The 17882-nt window shown below is 45.3% G+C and overlaps 2 long non-coding RNA genes across 2 annotated transcripts in view; one reads left to right on the top strand and one right to left on the bottom strand.

Moving 5' to 3' along the window:
• The window catches only part of LOC147010033 (uncharacterized), a 117837-nt gene that overhangs the window by 37988 nt on the left and 61967 nt on the right, over positions 1 to 17882 (bottom strand). The gene's annotated exons all lie outside the window — the stretch shown is intronic.
• On the top strand, positions 4743 to 17543 carry LOC147010035 (uncharacterized). The gene is made up of 3 exons (XR_015052725.1): positions 4743 to 6202; positions 11759 to 11881; positions 17343 to 17543. It is a non-coding gene; the product is annotated as an uncharacterized LOC147010035 (long non-coding RNA).

Below are 17882 nucleotides of genomic sequence, written 5' to 3'. Positions count from 1 at the left end.
ATTTTATTGCATGGGTTATTTGAAAAAAAAAAAAGTGTCCCCAGGTTAAAAGGGAAGACAAATAAATATACCTTGGGATAAAAAGGGGGTTTATTTTTTAGGGAAAAAAATATGAATCGCTGAAAATCCCCCATTCATTTACATGGGGAAAAGTGAGCCAGAATCAGTATATTCACCCTACTCTGGCCTCAGCTCCACTATCCTCTGAGCTGAAGGCTGAAATATAGGCATTAGCCACCACTTCTGTCTGTGTGTCCGTGAGCCTGTCTACTATGTAGTAAATTGCTCAAGTGTTTTTGCTTGTATGTACGTGCATTGTTAGTATTCGGTTTAGTTATGCTCTGTTTCCCCCTTCCCTATTGCAAATAAATATCCTATTGTTAAATGTACTCAGCTCGTCGTGTCCATTTCTGCATTGACTGAGTGCCTCGCGTGTTGGGAAGTTAGCAGCCATTGCCGGAGTAACAGGATAATTCGGACCGACGGTTCTCGGCGATTAAAACCGCTCGGCATCGCACACGGAACGGGCTCGCTAAGCGGCTCATTCCCGTACGAGTTCCGTTGACGGTGAAATTCCCCGGTAGCTGGACCACGTGGGTACTTCGGTAAACTGCAGTTGGCAATCGACCCGACCCCACGTGGTCTACCCATTGGCGGATTTCGGTCCAAAACAAGGACCCGTCGACCCCGGACTTATACAGGGCAACGATCTGAATTCCGGGCGATCGGTCGATTCGACTTGCGACTCCGTCTGACAGTCGGGTCGCGGGCGACCCCCCGGCACCGTAACAATGGTACTTTGTCGTTTTTGGCCCGATCTCTCAATAGTGAAGAATCGCTTTAAAAATTAAATAATTTTCTTATCCGGATTCAGATCTTCACCGAAATCGAAACAGTTCGTCCTCACCACAATTTTTTGAGATTTCCTGCACACAGACAAACAAATGAAATTGCTCATTGAGCAAGGAATTTTGGGAATAACTTTATCATATCTCCATGATCTCTGAAAAAACAAAAACCAGGAAATCAATTTGGTTCTTATAAGTTGATCGTGCAAGCTGTTAAATGAGTTACCATACTTAGTTTGGTCATGATCATAACTTGGAAGTGAATCGGACTTGAAATGGCGTTTTTATTGCAATTTGAAAGTTTTGACCCGACCCCCCTGACATTCGACCCCCGACCGCTAAGAATCGTGTTGGTGTGACACCCCAATGAGATATATGGTTGGATCAGTATTGGACGATGCACATTTTGGATTTGGTTTGAAGTCGATACGACCATTTTAGCGGACGTTATTGCAAAAATAAGAGTTTCGGTTTTTCGGTGACCTTGACCTTGACCTTTGACCGAGATTCATCAAAAACGACAAGTGTCTAAGTTGGACCATGGCCGACGTCTGTACCCAGTTTGGTCATGATCGCTGAAACGGTGTGACTGCTACGGGGTAAACAAACAAACAGCCAGACAGACAGAATGACACACAACCGACCAACATAATTGCCAAAATCCGAAGGATTCCGGCAATTAATAAAGACCTTGTGCAGAGCATGGTACTTGCAAAATCCTCTCCCACTTCAAAGGTTGCCATGCACACATCAAAATGTCCATTTCATTAAGATTAAAATTCACAATCTTAATCAAAGCTCAGGTCAATCAGATAAAAATTGATTCTTTTTCTGATTGAAATTGATTTTAGAAGCTTGACCTTGAGTTCACGTTTGACCTTTTGTTCTCAAAAATTTTCCCAGTTCCCAGTTCAGTTGGTTTCCCAGTTCAGTAATACATTATGCAAATCCTATTCAGATTTCAAGTCAATCGGATGAAAAATGACGGCATTAAAATTTGACCTCAAGATGACCTTTTACCTTTGATCTCCAAATCAAGAGGCTTCTTATTTCAGACTACCTCGACAACAAGGTGAAGTTTAGTTATGATGGGTTTTAAAATGTGACCTGTCAGTGAAAAACAGACAGACAAACACACAGACAGACAAACACACAGACAGAATAACAAGAAGGAGATGTGCAGAGCACGACACTTGCAAAATCCATAAAACAAATTTGATCTCAAAAATAATTGGTGGTTGAATTCAATGACCAAATATGCAACTCCTCTTCAAATTTCAAGTCAATGGGATGAAAATTGACAATTTTAGAAATTCTGCCGACGTTAACCTTTTTTTGTTTTCTTTTTTTTTGAATACACGGTCGAGGCTCGTATGAGAGGTAACACACAAACACACACAAAACAAGGGGAGCAGGAGACAAGAGGGAAGGAAAAAATAAAACAGCAGGGAACAGAGACACGAGGAGATCTGTGGAAGGGAGAGGGATAGGTTGGAGTACACACGACACAGGGTAAACAAGAGGGACACCACTGGGACTTTGAGGTCCTCACATGACAGGGACTTTCAGGAAGGAAAGCTGGGAATTTGAAGGAGGTGGTTTGGGGTGGATTAACAGAGGTAGAAAAGATCATGGTTTTGGATGGGGGAAGGTAAAAAATGGTGGTGAATAGCTTCTTTGAAGACCTGGAGCGAAGAGTGGGATTTAAGAGTGTGAGAGTTTGTTCCGAAGGCAGGAAAAATAGAGGAATAAAAGAGTGAAGGTGAGCAGTGATTCTAGATTTTGGTGATGGGTTTGGGAAGTTTGGAAGTTTGGAAGTTTCCACACAAGATTTGGAAGTAAACACGGAGTTTTGGCACTCAGCCTTTTCACGAGCCGTGTCAGCTGTGCGGCCATTTGATGTAAGTTTGAGCTGTGTGGCCAGGTTGATAGATTGTGTCAGTCCCAATGACTCACAGAAGTCTTTTGCTGACCAGCCATGGCATGTGAGAGAAGTACTCACACCGAGCCAACTGGCATGATGACAATTTAAGTCACCACATATGAGGAAGTGAAAGTTTGGAAGAGAGAATCGAAGTTGGTCCATGCTTTTGGAGAGTGAGATGTAAATGGAGTCATTACTTTTTGGTGGACAGTACAATACATATATAATCATGAGGTAGGAGTGGAGGGAAAACCATAGTCAGAGGTATTCCTGGGGGTGTGGGGGAGAGAGGGCAGGCAGTGCATGGTGAGTGAGGAATGGAGTCTCGGATGAAGAGAGCAACTCCGCCACCAGGACGAGGCTCAGCTCTATCATACCGGAGGAAGGAGTAACCAGGGAGGAACACTATGGAGTCAGGGACGTATTGAAGGAGGAAGTTTCTGTTCAGCAGATTATGTCTGGATTGTCAGTGGCAACCTGAATGGAAAGATCTGTCAAGAATGTGGGGGATTGCAGAAGAAATTGGGGAGAGGGCCGGATGAGGAGGAGAAAAGGCTCGGTGGTAATGGGTTGAGGTACAGGGGGGAGTCAGAAGAGAGTGGGTAGAGGGCAGTTGAAGATTGGAGGAGGTGGGTTGATGAGGTGGAAGAGAGAGGGTGGGGGAAGGAGGCACCTTTGTTGATGTGAGGCGAGACAACTTTGCAAAGGGGGATTGAGGGGGAATATTGAGGGGGAATATTGAGGGAGAAGTGTGAGAGGGGAGGATTGAGGGAGAAAGGTGAGGGGTGAGTTTTTGAGAATGTTGAGAAGGAAGCTTGGAGGGGGAAGAGTGTGAAGGTTGCTTTGCGAGGGAGGGTTGATCGGTAAGCTTTCAGAGAAGGGAGACGATGAGATCAGGCATGGCCAAGGTTCAGGAGGGTAATTATGGAGGTGGAGAGGGGGGAAGAATGAAACTTGGTGGTGGAGGTATGTTGAATAAGAGAGTGGGCAGGGGCGGTACACCATTTGAGGGGTTGGGAAGAGGGGGAGGTGTGCTGTGAGGAAGGAAGGAGCATGTTTTTGGTGATGAGTGTACTGATTGAGAGTGTGAGATATGTTTGGTTAGAATGGAGCCCACAGATGTGAGAACACCACACACTTTGGGACAACAGAGGAGAAGCAGTTACTGAGGCAGAAGACAGTGAAGAGGTGATAAGAGCAGAGGGAGGATGAGGGGCAAGATGGGAAGGGTAAAGAGAGGGGATAACAGGTGAGGGGTTCGGAAGAGATAGATTTAAGTAAATGGGGTGAATTGCCACTGAAGTTGTTTAAAAAAGGATGATTGATGGAACACGAACAGGCATTACAAACTGGGATTTAAATTTTTTTTAAGTCAGAGATGTGATTAAAGACATAACGTGAGGGATGCAATCAAGGTGAATGAAGAGAACTAGTCCGTGGCCGAACGTGCAAAAAAACAAACAAACAAAACAATTGTGACGTCAATCCTGAGGTCAGAGCACCGTGTCCTGTCATTGGTTGGTAAATAAATGGCCATAACTTGGGAACCGCTTGTCAGATTCATAACAAACCTTGAAAAGGCACAAACTCAGGTCCCCAGCAATATACCTGGCAAGTTTTAATTGGATCGGACCAGTGGTTGTCGAGAAACAGCGGTCACACACACACACACACAGACACACACACACAGACACACACACACACACACACACAGACACACACACACACACAGACACACACACACAGACACACACACACACACACACACACACACACACACAGACACACACACACAGACACACACACACACACACACACTGCTGGAATTACAGATTGAGGAGAAAAAGAAACGTTGTCACTGTGGGACGTTTCAGACACGAGATGAAGTCAAAGGTCGAATTTAAAACAGCTTTTTGAAGAAGAGAAAGAGTTGATGAATTATGATGCAATACCGAGAACCACACGTGTGAAAGAGGAAGGTTAAACATTTTAAGAGACTTTTTTCCATATTTTTTCATCGTGATTATGTAAGTGTAGGTAAAGGAAAGGTTGGAGAAAAAAATCGTGGAGGTGTTTGGTGAATTTGGATCAGAAAATGCAGAAGGAAGCTGGAAGTTTGCCAAAATTACAGGAAGAAGAAGAGTGCGTGGGGGAAACGTGGTTTCAGGAGGTGTGTGACGTGAGATGTAAAAAGAAGAAAAAAATTTTTAAGATGAGATAAAGGAAAGGTTGAATAAAAAATATCGTGAAGGTGAATGGTGTATGTGGTTTGACAAAAGTCGATGGGAGATCGGCAGAAGGAGGAAGAAGAGTCAGTTCAGGAAGTCACGTGGTCGTGTGGGGTTGTGATGAATCTTTAAAGTGTTGTTGTTGTTGTTGTTGTTGTTGTTGTTGTTGTTGTTGTTGTTGTTGTTGTTGTTGTTGTTGTTGTTGTTGTTGTAAGCTGTGAGGAGATCCGGGCGTTTCCCGTCTCTTCGTAATGTGATTCGTTGGTTGATCTCGTTAAAGTAACGTATCCCCTTTACCATTTCCTGCCTTATTACGATTGTTAATGTTTATACTTTCAGATATCACGTTGATTGAGTGAATTGAAGCCTCCATACTCTATAGTGAAATGGGCTTGTTTCTGTTCTACAACAATTTAATTCTCTCAATCCGACGCCACGGACAAGTTCCTCGAACCGGAGAGATTTGACGTCGATCCGAACTCGAGCACGGCAGATCAGCAACGGCTCCATTGGCACCGAACCTTCTCGAACTTTCCGGCAGCCATCGCTCCTCACGACCCGGACAAGCTGAACATGCTCATGTATCACGGATCACCTTCAGTCTATGAATACGTCGCCGATTGCGAAACACACGACGCTGCGAGAAAATGAAACATTGGGCCTTGAAACGGCTTTCGACCAAGCTCGCACTTTTCGAGATGGCCCAGAAACATTCCGAGTCCTGTGGATGGCCTGTCCCTCCTGTTAATGCTGCTGTGGAGATCCGAGAATCATCTCAAGAACCTCTGGAAACGATATTCTCCATGCACCGAGCGAGTGACGGCACAGCGGAAGGGAAGGCTCCGCCATCTTGAGTTGCAAAAACTCATGGCTTCCACACACGGGTCACGGGAACTTCTGGGCCATTTCCATGGATTAGATGGGATTTCTCAGAAGAGGTCCTGCGAAAAACTGAAGCTGTGTGGTCTTAGTGAAGATCCTTATATTATTTTAAAGGATAAATGGACAACAGAAAGGAAATTTTGGCCTCAAATCGTTTTCCCTGACATCCATGTTTACCTCGTTGAAACGCCGAGTCCTTCCACTCAAGCCAGCCTGAAAGCCTTCACGAGTATGGACGCTTACTCGTGTTATGTCGGCGGTTTGTTGGTGACATAATCTCGACGAAAGCTGAAAAGAACTGTATTATCGTGAGGGCAAAGGTAAGCCTGTTTTCTTTCATTTCACTATTATTGTATTATCGTTGTTGCTTGTTTTGTTCAACAACCAGCGTCACTTTTTTAACCTGACTGCTGCCACAAGTTAATTTCAAGTGAAGCTCTTGTCTAAATGCTGAGTTTGTAGAAAATCTTCGTTCATCAGTTTGCTGACAGATCCATGATATTTTTTCCATGACAAACATTCGGTGTAATGCCACGCTGATGTGGATATTTCCAAGTGATAGTTGTTTGTGTATTATACATGTCGATGTGACTGTCTGTGGTGAAACAAGTCAGAACTGTGCGCGTTAGACAGCTGTTAGAAAGGCGATCTGGCCTGTCTCATTCTGTCAATAAAACGAGGGATACAAGTCTGAAGACGACGATGGTTCACGAGCCGTATTTGACTATGTAGATTGTTTCAGAAGTCAAGGATGAGACAATGTGATAATGTTTGACCAAGTTATAAAAATGTTCAACATGATGTGGTACGAGTGACAGGTTATTAGCTGAAAAATGTCAAAAACCCGGTTTCGTTCAACAACTTTAAAAATTTGACCTTTGCATAACCTTTAAAGGTCCCAAAACAATGTTGTGGACATCAAAATAAGGAAACAGGATATGTGCTATAGCTTATTGGAGTTAGTTCGTCAAAGAAGGTCAAAAACCCGGTTCGATTCGCACAACTTTGAAAATTTGACCTTTGTGAACTTTTAAGGTCAAAGGTCAAGGATTATGACCTTTGGTGCAAAACTTCCTCTGGAACATTCCAGGAACAATATAACATCATATCGGCTATATGACATTTCGCACTGCTCGGATTATCCATACTTTGATGGAATCAGCGTAAAAACAAACTTGAAGGGGGTGTCACCGGCAAGGTGTTTGAGATAGAGCGAAATGGTTTCAAGACTTTAGGTCTTGACCTCAAGATTATGCATAAAAAAATTGTCATCCCAGCTCTCAAAGTTTGGGCGGTCGTATGATTTTTATGTCTAAGTTCGTGACCTTGTGACCTTGACCTTGTGACCTTGACCTTGGGACGAAAATGAAAAATCGAGCTCCGTGGGGCTATGCAGATGCCATTGGGCCAACCAAATACCGAAACCTCTGCCAGATTTGACAAACCCCCTCGGAGAAGATGCAAATTGAAATTGGCTACCCCCTCAAAACACGTTTTTTGGGCGTGGCTCCGCCCATAATGGACACACAATGACCATTCTCAGGAAAACACAACTAGATCATGATATAAACCTCCCACCAAAATTTTATCAGGATCAGATCAAAACCCACGGAGCTATGCTCGGGACATACAGACAGACAGACACACAACATTAACAAATATAGTGGTCACATATTTTATCGTAAACCAATAATGCATTTTAATGATACAAATAAGACTGTTTTGTAACCACCAGCTATTTAATACCAACTACTGAAATAACATATCAGAAACTACATACCGGAGACAAAATGAAGGCTACACAACCAGTCATGTTCACCAGGTGGCCATTTTTCTCTTCTCAGAACCGATATCCAAAGATTTTGTCCGTCGTCTTCGGCGGGAAAGTGGTAAAAATGCACTCCAGAGCCTTTAGTGTATCGCTGAGTACATCCCAGGGCACAAGAACTCTTCCCCATTTGCAGAAAAAATCGCTTGCTTGGAAATAACGGTGTAGTTGAAGTGGAGACTCTGTTGTTATGGACGCGGTATACTTTCTTGCCACTCAATATGGCGGAGCTGCCACAGTCACGTGACCGGTGACGTCATCTGAATAAGGCCTATAGTGGCAGCGAATCCATCTGTGGAGCGAAACGCCACTACGCCGGCCACTTTTGCTGCCGTGAATACTCAGTGATTCTTCTGCGGATATAATAGGCATCCTCGTAGCAAATGCCCTGCAAGAGATACAACATGCAGCAGCTGCAGAAAGAAAGGCCACTTCTCTAAAGTGTGCAGTTCCGCTTCCTCTAAACTAACCTCGGCGACTATCCCCACTCTTGCAATACTCTCTGCTGCTTCGCCGGATTGCCCAGCTAAAGCTGTTGTGAAAGTGCAGATCAATGGGCACTCAGTTGCAGCATTGATCCATACTGGAAGCTCCGAAAGCTTCGTGAGCGAAAATTTGATAAAAACCCACAAGTGGAAGCTCTTCCCTGCCAACAGTAAGGTTTCCATGGCCTCCACTTCCCTTTATTCAAATGCTCAGGGATATTGCAATGCTGAGCCGATCTTATCAGAACATATCGACAGTGATGTTCGGCTGTTAGTTCTCCAGGATCTCTGTGCTGACCTCATCCTGGGTCACGATTTCTTGAAACAGCATTCGATTGTTGAGATTCCCTTTGGTAGAGCCAAGCCATCTCTAAAAGTTTGCGGACTTGCCACTGTTTCTCCACCTTCGTTGTTCGCCAGACTTGCCACTGTTTCTCCACCTTCGTTGTTCGCCAATCGAAATCCCGATTGCAAGCCAATAGCCATGAAGTCACGGCGATATACCAGCGCAGATACCAAGTTTTTATTGAATCCGAAACCAAGAGGCTTCTTGAAGGAATCATTGAACCTAGCGAGTCTCCATGGCATACGCAAGTATTAGTTACAACCAACTATAATCATAGAAACCGAATGGTCATTGATTACTCACAAGCAATCAACCGTTTCACTCTACTCGATGCCCACCCATTGCCACGAATAGATGAAATGTCGCTAAATATCGGATAGTACAATCAATTTGCGCAGCGCCTATCATCAAATTCCCATCACAGAAGAAGACAAGCCATTTACAGCGTTCGAAGCCTGTCAAAACTATATCAGTTCTGCCGGATTCCATTTGGCGTTACTCATGGCGTCGCAAGCTTCCAGAGGATAATCGACAACGTTATCTTGGAGGAAAATCTGGAGAATACCTTTGCTTACGTGGACAATGTTACGGTGTGTGGAAAGAACCAGGCAGAACATGATGAAAACCTGAATAAATTTCTGAATGCCTCTAAGAAGTATAATCTAACACTTAACGATGACGTGCGTATTCTCTGCAAAGTCTGTCGACCTCCTCGGCTACACAGTTGAAAATGGAACAATTAAACCAGATCCTGACTGCCTTCGACCACTTCAGGAGCTTCCACCCCCACAGGATATGCCCTCGTTGCGTCAGGCAATGGGAATGTTTGCGCATGACTCTCAGTGGATTGCAAACTTTTCTGATAACATTCGTCCCCGAGTACAGTGTAAAAGCTTCCCTCTCTCATTAGCTGCTGTTGAAGCTTTCAAACTTCTCAAGCAAGACATCCCCAACTCCGTTGTGATGGCTTTTGATGAAACTGTCCCTTTCATAGTTGAAACCGACGCTTCTGATCACGCTATTGCTGCTCCGCTTAACCAGTCTGGAAGTCCTGTTGCATTCTTCTCGAGGACTCTTTCTGGTAGCGAACAAAGGCATTCAGCAGTAGAAAAGGAAGCATATGCGATTGTGGAGGCTCTGCGTAAATGGAAGCATTATCTGCTGGCAAATCATTTTCAGCTCATGACTGACAAAAGGTCTGTTGCGTTTATGTTTGATAACAAAAAAGCTGGAAAAATCAAGAATGAAAAATTATGAGGTAACGCATCGAGCTATCATTCTAGATCTATGACATAATTTCTTACCCGGGGAAAGAAAACGCTGCTGCTGACATGAGGTAAAAGGTATTTCTTGTATTTTTTTATATTTTAGGACATGAAACAGAGAGTATAGTTGAGAGGGATAGAAGGAGGGTGGAGGGAAAATTGGAGAAAATAAAAACTGATGGTAATAAGTTGTCTCTCTATCGAGTGCAGCCTGTGGCTGCTGGTTGCATCATTGGCTGGGACGCGACAATGCCGCTGATGCAGTGTCCCCCTCACCAGTACACTGGTACTCATTTTGCCGACCTCGGAAGGATGACGGGCTGAGTCAAACTCCTGGTGTATATTAATTCAGCGGCCAACGGGGCTTGAACTCAGGATCCTCGGATCCCAAGCCGCCACCCGAACCACAATGCCAACATAAGGCTGTAATAAGTAGTAAAATGCAATAAACACGATCGTGCGCACGAATGGGAAGAAGGGGAGGCCTCAAGGCATCCCGGTCTGAAAATACGACGGTATTCAACAAAATTCAACAATTTGCATTGGTGTGAACACGAGACCAAACTAGAAACACACAGTAATCGCAGAGATAACAAAATGACACTAAAAACACGGAAAAAATGACCAGAAAGCTTCCCTTTGAGAAAGTCAGCAGAGACCCTGAAGCAGAACCGCTCAAGAACCGGAACCGGAAGTGAAAGATATTGCGCGATAGATATTGTGCGGTGTATAGTTTTTGGTGCCATCTCTCAATGGTAAAGAATCACTGTAAAAAAAATTCTTGAATCCGGATCTGGATTCAGATCATCACCAAAATCGAACCAATTAGTCCTTTTCATACCCCCAACCTGACCACAAAGTTATCTCAACTTTTTGAGATATCATGCAATATCGTTTTTAGCCTCATCTCTCAATGGTGACAATTCAGGTAATTAAATAATTATTATTTCTAGATATAGATTCGGATATTCCCAAAAATGGAAACAATACTTCCTCGTAGAACTTCCAACCTGTCCACCAAGTTCCGTGTGAATCCATCCATAACTTCTTGAGATATTCTGCTATGTATCGTTTTTGGCCCGATCAATGGGAAAACATCACTTAAAGAATTCTCAGATCCGGATCTGGATTCGGATCTTCACCAAAATTTAGCGTTGCTGTCCTTGGCCGGTCACCGACAAATACAAAAAAAATTCAAAACGATTGCTTGAAAACTGTGGTCAGAAATTGTGTGACAAACAGACAGACAGTCAGTGGGTTTCCCCTTTGTCGTGATGTGCTAAAATTACAAGTAATAAAGTTTGAATCACCTGACTTCCGAGAATGGATTTTTGTTGATTTTTGGGTCCACTTTTTAAGTGTGAACCCGAACCAAGACCTCATGGCAGCGAAGTAGACTCAATGCACAGGACTCAATGGTCCTTGTACATGATAATCAACATTTTAATACGTAACAGCTGATCATATAACATTTTACACATCTTACAAAGATGCGTCATAAATGGGAACCCAAACCAATTTCCCCTATATCATGAAAATTAATATTCTCGGGGTCCAAGTCATCCAAGATCCATTTTCAGATCGCACTGAACATTGAGAAAACACCTGACCCTTTTGAAGTGATACGGAATCCCACGAATACCATGATAAACATTCTTACTTCTGTTTAATGTTTAGATATAAGGAGTGTCTAACAAAGAAGTATCAAGTAAATAACACAACCCCATTGGATACTCCATTTAATAGAGATGAGTCGTTGAGAGATATGATTATGAGAAAGTGAAGAAGTACATTTTTATGTTCAATAGCAGATTCATCCCACAATGCATTGCTGATGCAAGAGGGAGGGTAATATGGTCCTCATTTTTTTGTTGATTGTTCATTGTTCATTGTGATTCATTATTAATGTTTCTCAGCTAATCATGTTTTCTTATTTTATTCCTTTCCCTCAGGGTTTGGTCCTTGTACCAATCCATCAGCACATACGATCACCAAACTCAATAAATGGTCGACACACAAACCCTGTGTTGTTAGGTCCCGCATGAGATCTCACTTGGTCGAGTCACAATAACCAGGTAAAAAGTGGTTCAATGGAGATGGCTAAAACAAACCAGGTCACCAAGCAATTGGTCCACATCTACCGATCACCTAAGTAGGGGGGAAATACCGCACAACACGGTCTCACACAGCGTTGTATCGATCAGCACAGCGACACGACATGACTCGACATGACGAGACGAGACGCCGCATGACGTGATAACGTGTGATCTCGTGTTGTCATGTTTTCATGTGCCAGATCAACCGGAAGCGTGGTCATTTGGAAGTGGGACCATAGCTGCGGCACGATGAAGCTGGGCTCACGGATAGTTCTGAGGTTTCTGTGTGTGGAATGCAATGAAAGATTGATGGTGCACTCAAACTGCTTACCCTGCCTGATACATAAAATGGCGATGAAGATGGGATTCTGGTGAGTGCATGGAAAGGAAGCTGAGCTATTGCAGTTAGCTGTTGACCTACCAACTCGATATTTCCCTGCATACGCGACTTGATCACCATGTCCCTCAGCTGTATTGACGAGTTCAACCCGCGTGAAGGAAGCTGGGAGGCATACATCCAGTGTCTGCAGTATTATTACCAAGCCAACGGCAAAGAGGATGATGCCAAGAAGAAAGCAATCCTGATGTTGGTATTCAGCAGCGAGAGGTTTATTATTCTGAAGAATCTCGCCATGCCCAGGACAACGATGGATTGAACACACGCCGAGCTTGTAGTAGCACTGCACTGCTAGAACTGTAGTAGCACTGCACTGTAGTAGCAGAAGGAGCACTGCAAACCCACACCCTCAGTCATTGTGAGTCGATTCAATTTTACATGTGTTGCCAAACCTCGACGCAGTCCATTTCGGCATTCGTAGCTCGTCTGAAACACCTTGCCCAGCATTGCCACTTTGGTACTACATTCGACGACATGCTAAGAGTCTTGGTCATCATGGGAGTGAAGCAAGATTAAATTTGCCGGCGCCAACTTGCTGAAGGGATTCTGACATTTTCCAGTGCTCAGGACATCACTATCACAATGGAGTGTGCATAGAAAAATGCTGCAGATGTTGCTTGCTCCATCGCTTACAAACGTGGAGCTGACCTGTCATCTGTCAATCGCGTGGAACAACATCCAACCAGAAAATCTGACCAAAACACCTGGAAACTGACTGGTGTCTGGTGCTGGTAAATGCTGTTTCCACCTCAATGGTGACCATTCTCCCACTACATGCCGTTTCAAGAATACTGCTGGCAACTACTGCCACAAGGTGGGTCATATCGCCTCTTCGTGCTTGTCTCGAAAACGGAGGGCAAGGAGAGAGGAATGCAAAACCCACTTCCTTGACTCAGAGCATATCCAGGAAGACATGATTGATGGAAACAGCCCTAACAGCCACAGTGTTGAGTCATGTGACCTTTCGCACACGACTCCTATACTGGTTACAGTAAATATAGATAGACTGACCATGGTAATAGAGGTAGACACGGGTGCTGCCGTCTCACTCATGAGTGAAGCAGCTTTCCGTAACCTGTGGGGGAATTCTGAACAACACCGCCTCCGTTGGTCCCCGATCTGACTCACGACATATACCAGTGAGTCGATACAAGCCCGTGGGTCGTGTGATGTCACAGTAACCTATGGCAACAACACTCACCAATATTACAACTCTTGGTCCTCCCCGTGGATGGAACCACACTTCTCGGACAAAACTGGCTCGATGTTGTCAAACTCGATAGGGAACAAATCAATCGACTGCAGGCTTCCAAGCCAACATCCATACTACAGCACCTCCTCGTGAAATAGTCGGTCTTTTTGGATGAACTCGGGACATTGAAGGGTTTCACTGCCAAGCTCAATGTTGAGAAAGATGTGAAGCCAATTTTCGGCAAAGCATGTCCAGTTCCTCTTGCATCGCAAGAGAAGGTTGATGCAGAATTAGCCAGACTGGAAAAGTTAGGTATCATTGAGTCAGTTTAGTACTCAAATTGGGCTGATCCAGTTGTTCCTGTTGTGAAGGCAGACAATTCGATATGATTTTGTAGGGATTACAAAATGTCGATCAACAAATGCTCCACTTTGGACAAATATCCCATAGCAAGGATCGATGACTTCCATGTAAAACTGAGCAGAGGACAGTGTAACTTTTACATGTAAAAAATGTAAAACTTCATCAATCTCGACATGAGATCAGCCAACCGACCAGTCATTCTGGATGACAATTCCAAAGAATATCTCATTATCAACATGCATTGGGAGCTCCACTGATACAACCGCCTGAGTTTTGGTGTCAAATCGATGCCACGAATCTACCAACGTTGTCTGGATAGCCTGTTTGCTCCTGAACCACACGTTGTTCACCAAGATGATATCTTAGTCACTGGTTGCTCAGAGCTTCATCATCTTGACAACCTCGAATGTGTGCTCTGCATTATCTCCAACTCTGGACAACGCCTGCAGAGAGACAAGTGCGAGTTCCTGGTTCCATCTGTGATCTATTTGGGCCATCGTATCGATGCCAAAGGCTTACGTCTCACTGAAGAGGAGATCGGAGCAATCAGACACCCCAGCTCCGACCAACATTTCTGAACTCAAGGCCGACATTGGCATGCTGCAGTACTACAGAAGTTGTACCCAAAACATTGCAACTATGCTTGGCCCACTGTGTTGTCTGTTAAAAAAAGGCGTCAACTGGAGAGTCATCAGCCTTTCATTTTTGTTCCCCGACATTCCAGTCATCATCCTTTCAGAAGTGAAAAGACATCCTGCAGTCTTCAAATGTGCTAGTTCACTACAAACCAGACAAAGACATGGTCCTGTCGTGTGATAAATGTCAATTCGGGGTTGGTGTTGTTTTGTCACACATCATACCAGATCGCACTGAGATACCAATCGCATTTGCATCTCGTACACTGTCCCCGGCTGAGAAGAACTGCAGTCAGCTGGACAACGAAAGACTTGGCATTGTATTCGAAGTTAAGAAATTTCACCAGTACATCTTCGGTCGATATTTCACGATGTACATGGACCACAAACCACTGATTAGTTTGTTTGGTCCAACAAAAACGGTATAATTCATAATTTTGTGAGTCCACACCATCAAGCTTCACATGGACTCTCCAACCGCTCCGTGAGTTTCATCAAGTCTGGTCTCAATAAGATACATGGTGGAAGCCTTCAGAACAGACTTTCACGTTTGCTTTTCGCTCACCGCATCACTCCCCACACTACAACGTGGGTGACACCAGCTTTGTGCACAAGACTGGATTGTCTCAGACCAGACATGGCGTCTGTCGTGTTTCAAAATCAGTGGAAAGAGAGACTTCATCATGACAAACATGCTGTACTACGCTGTATAAGCATCAGGGACCCGGTGTTTGTGAAAAACTTTTGTCGCAGAAAGGCTTGGCTACCAGGGAGGGTTCACAAAAACTAGGGACCGTTGTCCCACAAGATCAACCTCGAAGACAGTCGAGTCGTCCGGAGGCACCTTGATAATGTCTGGTGTCGGTCTTGTGATCCTGTCATCTTCACAAATGATGTCTCGCCACTTCCTGAACCTGTGATGAGTTACGTTGTTAATGCAGATGGTACTGCACCACTCCCTGAGGCTGATCCCAATAACGCTGTTGCAGCATCACCAGTGGGGACTTCTGTCGGCTTTGTACCCCGACGATCATCCAGAATTCCAAAGGGGCCTATCTGCATTGATTTGTAGCCAATACTCATATATTCATGATCTTTGTAGTTACGGATTTGGAAGCCTTGTGCACACAAACAGACAGCAGTCCCCGCAGTTCAGTTATTTCGATAAGTATGTGTTTATAGTTAGAATCCATCCCCTATGTCTCATGGGAATTTCGTGTGTGTGCTGTGAGTTATTTTCTAGTCAGGTTTTATACATCCACAACAACAACAACAACAACAACAACAACAACAACGGCACCTTCCCTCACTCAATCCGGTCGCCATAGCCCACGTGTTTTTGGCTGAAGGCGTGGGCAGAACCTCCATCGCCTCAGATCGAGGCTCCGCTCCGATGATGGGCATGGGACGTTTCCTTCAGCCAATGAGCGAAAGGCGAGCATCGCACGTGCGCCCCAGCCAATGGGAGGCCAGCGTGCCGAAAGCGACCACGGAGCCTCTTCGGGAGGTGGGCCTCCGAGACACCTCTACACATCCCCCGAGACGCCTCGTCCAATCAGGAGGCTGACCACCTCAGGGGCGGCCCCGCCCAGCCAGATGGGATGTTCGCCCCTCGTCCAATCTGGAGGCGAGTACCTCAGAGCGTTTCCCTTGACCCGCTTGGGAGGGGAAGGAGAAGAGGAGGTGGTGATCCGTCGAGAAAGGAGGTTCGCCCCGTCGTAAAGGAAGAAGGAGAAGGAAAAGAAGCCCTATCTTGCCTGCTGGCGTTCTCGTCGACCCGCAGGTGCTCGTCCATCTGGTCCGTTCCCGTGCTGGCTAGCGTCCGTGGCGTCGTTCCTGGTCCCTGGTGCTTGGTGCCGCATTGTTGGCGGTGGCTTCGAGTCCCGCCACCGGACAAGCTCGACCAGACTGCACGAGGCGGACAGGTGAAAATAAAGGCTGCGCCACTGTGTGTGTGTGTGTGTGTGTGTGTGTGTGTGTGTGTGTGTGTGTGTGTGTGTGTGTGTGTGTGTGTGTGTGTGTGTGTGTGTGTGTGTGTGTGTGTGTGTGTGGTGCCAGACTTTTAAGTAGGATTAAGTGTTTTTCATTGTACATTGTTTGTATTCTTTTATTCGGATAACTCTGCTCTTTGTGTGCTTCCCTCCCCGATTTTATTGTTGATAAATAAAGCCCTGTGTTAAATGTTCCAGTTTGTTGTTCGTGTTTTCTCTTGTTGGCCAAGCATGGTTCGGGCTTGAGAAATAGTAAGGCCGTTGGTGCCGTAATTTGTCATTGGGACCGGCGCAGCTCTGGTAACAAAAGCTCGGTCACGCCGGATCCGAGTCGATACCTGCGACTCGGTTCAGACGGAGTTGGCCGAGGGTGTGATTTACCCAGTAATTTGACTATGTGGGTACTTAGGTATATTGAAATTTGGCAATTGACTCTACCCCACGCCGTCAGAGAATTGGCGATCACGGTCCTTGAAGTGGCCCGTCGACTCCGGAGTTATCCGGGGTGACGACCTTTTAATTCTGGGTGTTCGGTGGGAGACGGCTCCACTGCTTCACCTAGTGGTAGTCTATCGCCACAGAACCCTGGCCTACAACAGTATTATATACTTGTGTCTTCATGACTCTTGTGTTCATCTTTAATGCATTTTCACACTTAATGCGAGGTGGAAGATGTCATGTATTCATGTATCAGATCAACCGGAAGTGCGGTCATCAGGAGGAGGAACGAAGCTGCAGCACTATGAAGCTCGACTCACAAATGGCTCTGAGGTTTCTGTGTGTGGAACACAATAAAAGATTGATGGAGCATTCAAACTGCTTTCCCTGCCTGATACATTGTACGTGTGTTGTGATGCTGCAGCACATGATGCGAGGCAATGCGACGGCACATGATTTTGCAAAACCCAAGGCAGCACCACGTCACGGGATGGAGCACCTCGTCACGGGATGGAGCACCACGTCACGGGATGGAGCACCACGTCACGGGATGGAGCACCACGTCACGGGATGGAGCACCACGTCACGGGATGGAGCACCACGTCACGGGATGGAGCACCACGTCACGGGATGGAGCACCACGTCACGGGATGGAGCACCACGTCACGGGATGGAGCACCACGTCACGGGATGGAGCATCTCGTGACGGGGTGGAGCACCACGTGATAAAACACAGGTGAACCCAACACAACGCTGAACGTCGTGACTCGATGTCACAACTCCCACATCACAGGATTCACAATTCCAGTGGCGAGAGGATGTGTATGGGAACTGCAGTTGTGATGGGATAAATCTGTTCATGAGAGTATGATCTGATGGAAGAATTCTCATGGGAAAGAAAAGGGAATGAAGAATAAAATGAAGAAAAGGGAAAGTAAAACAAAATTGGAACCCACGATTTACC

The sequence above is a fragment of the Eptatretus burgeri genome, chromosome 17 (assembly GCF_056783735.1).
Source record: "Eptatretus burgeri isolate ZD-2024b chromosome 17, Ebu_testis_v1, whole genome shotgun sequence".
Taxonomy (NCBI): Eukaryota; Metazoa; Chordata; class Myxini; order Myxiniformes; family Myxinidae; genus Eptatretus; species Eptatretus burgeri.
This window is presented reverse-complemented; position numbering and strand designations above follow the sequence as displayed.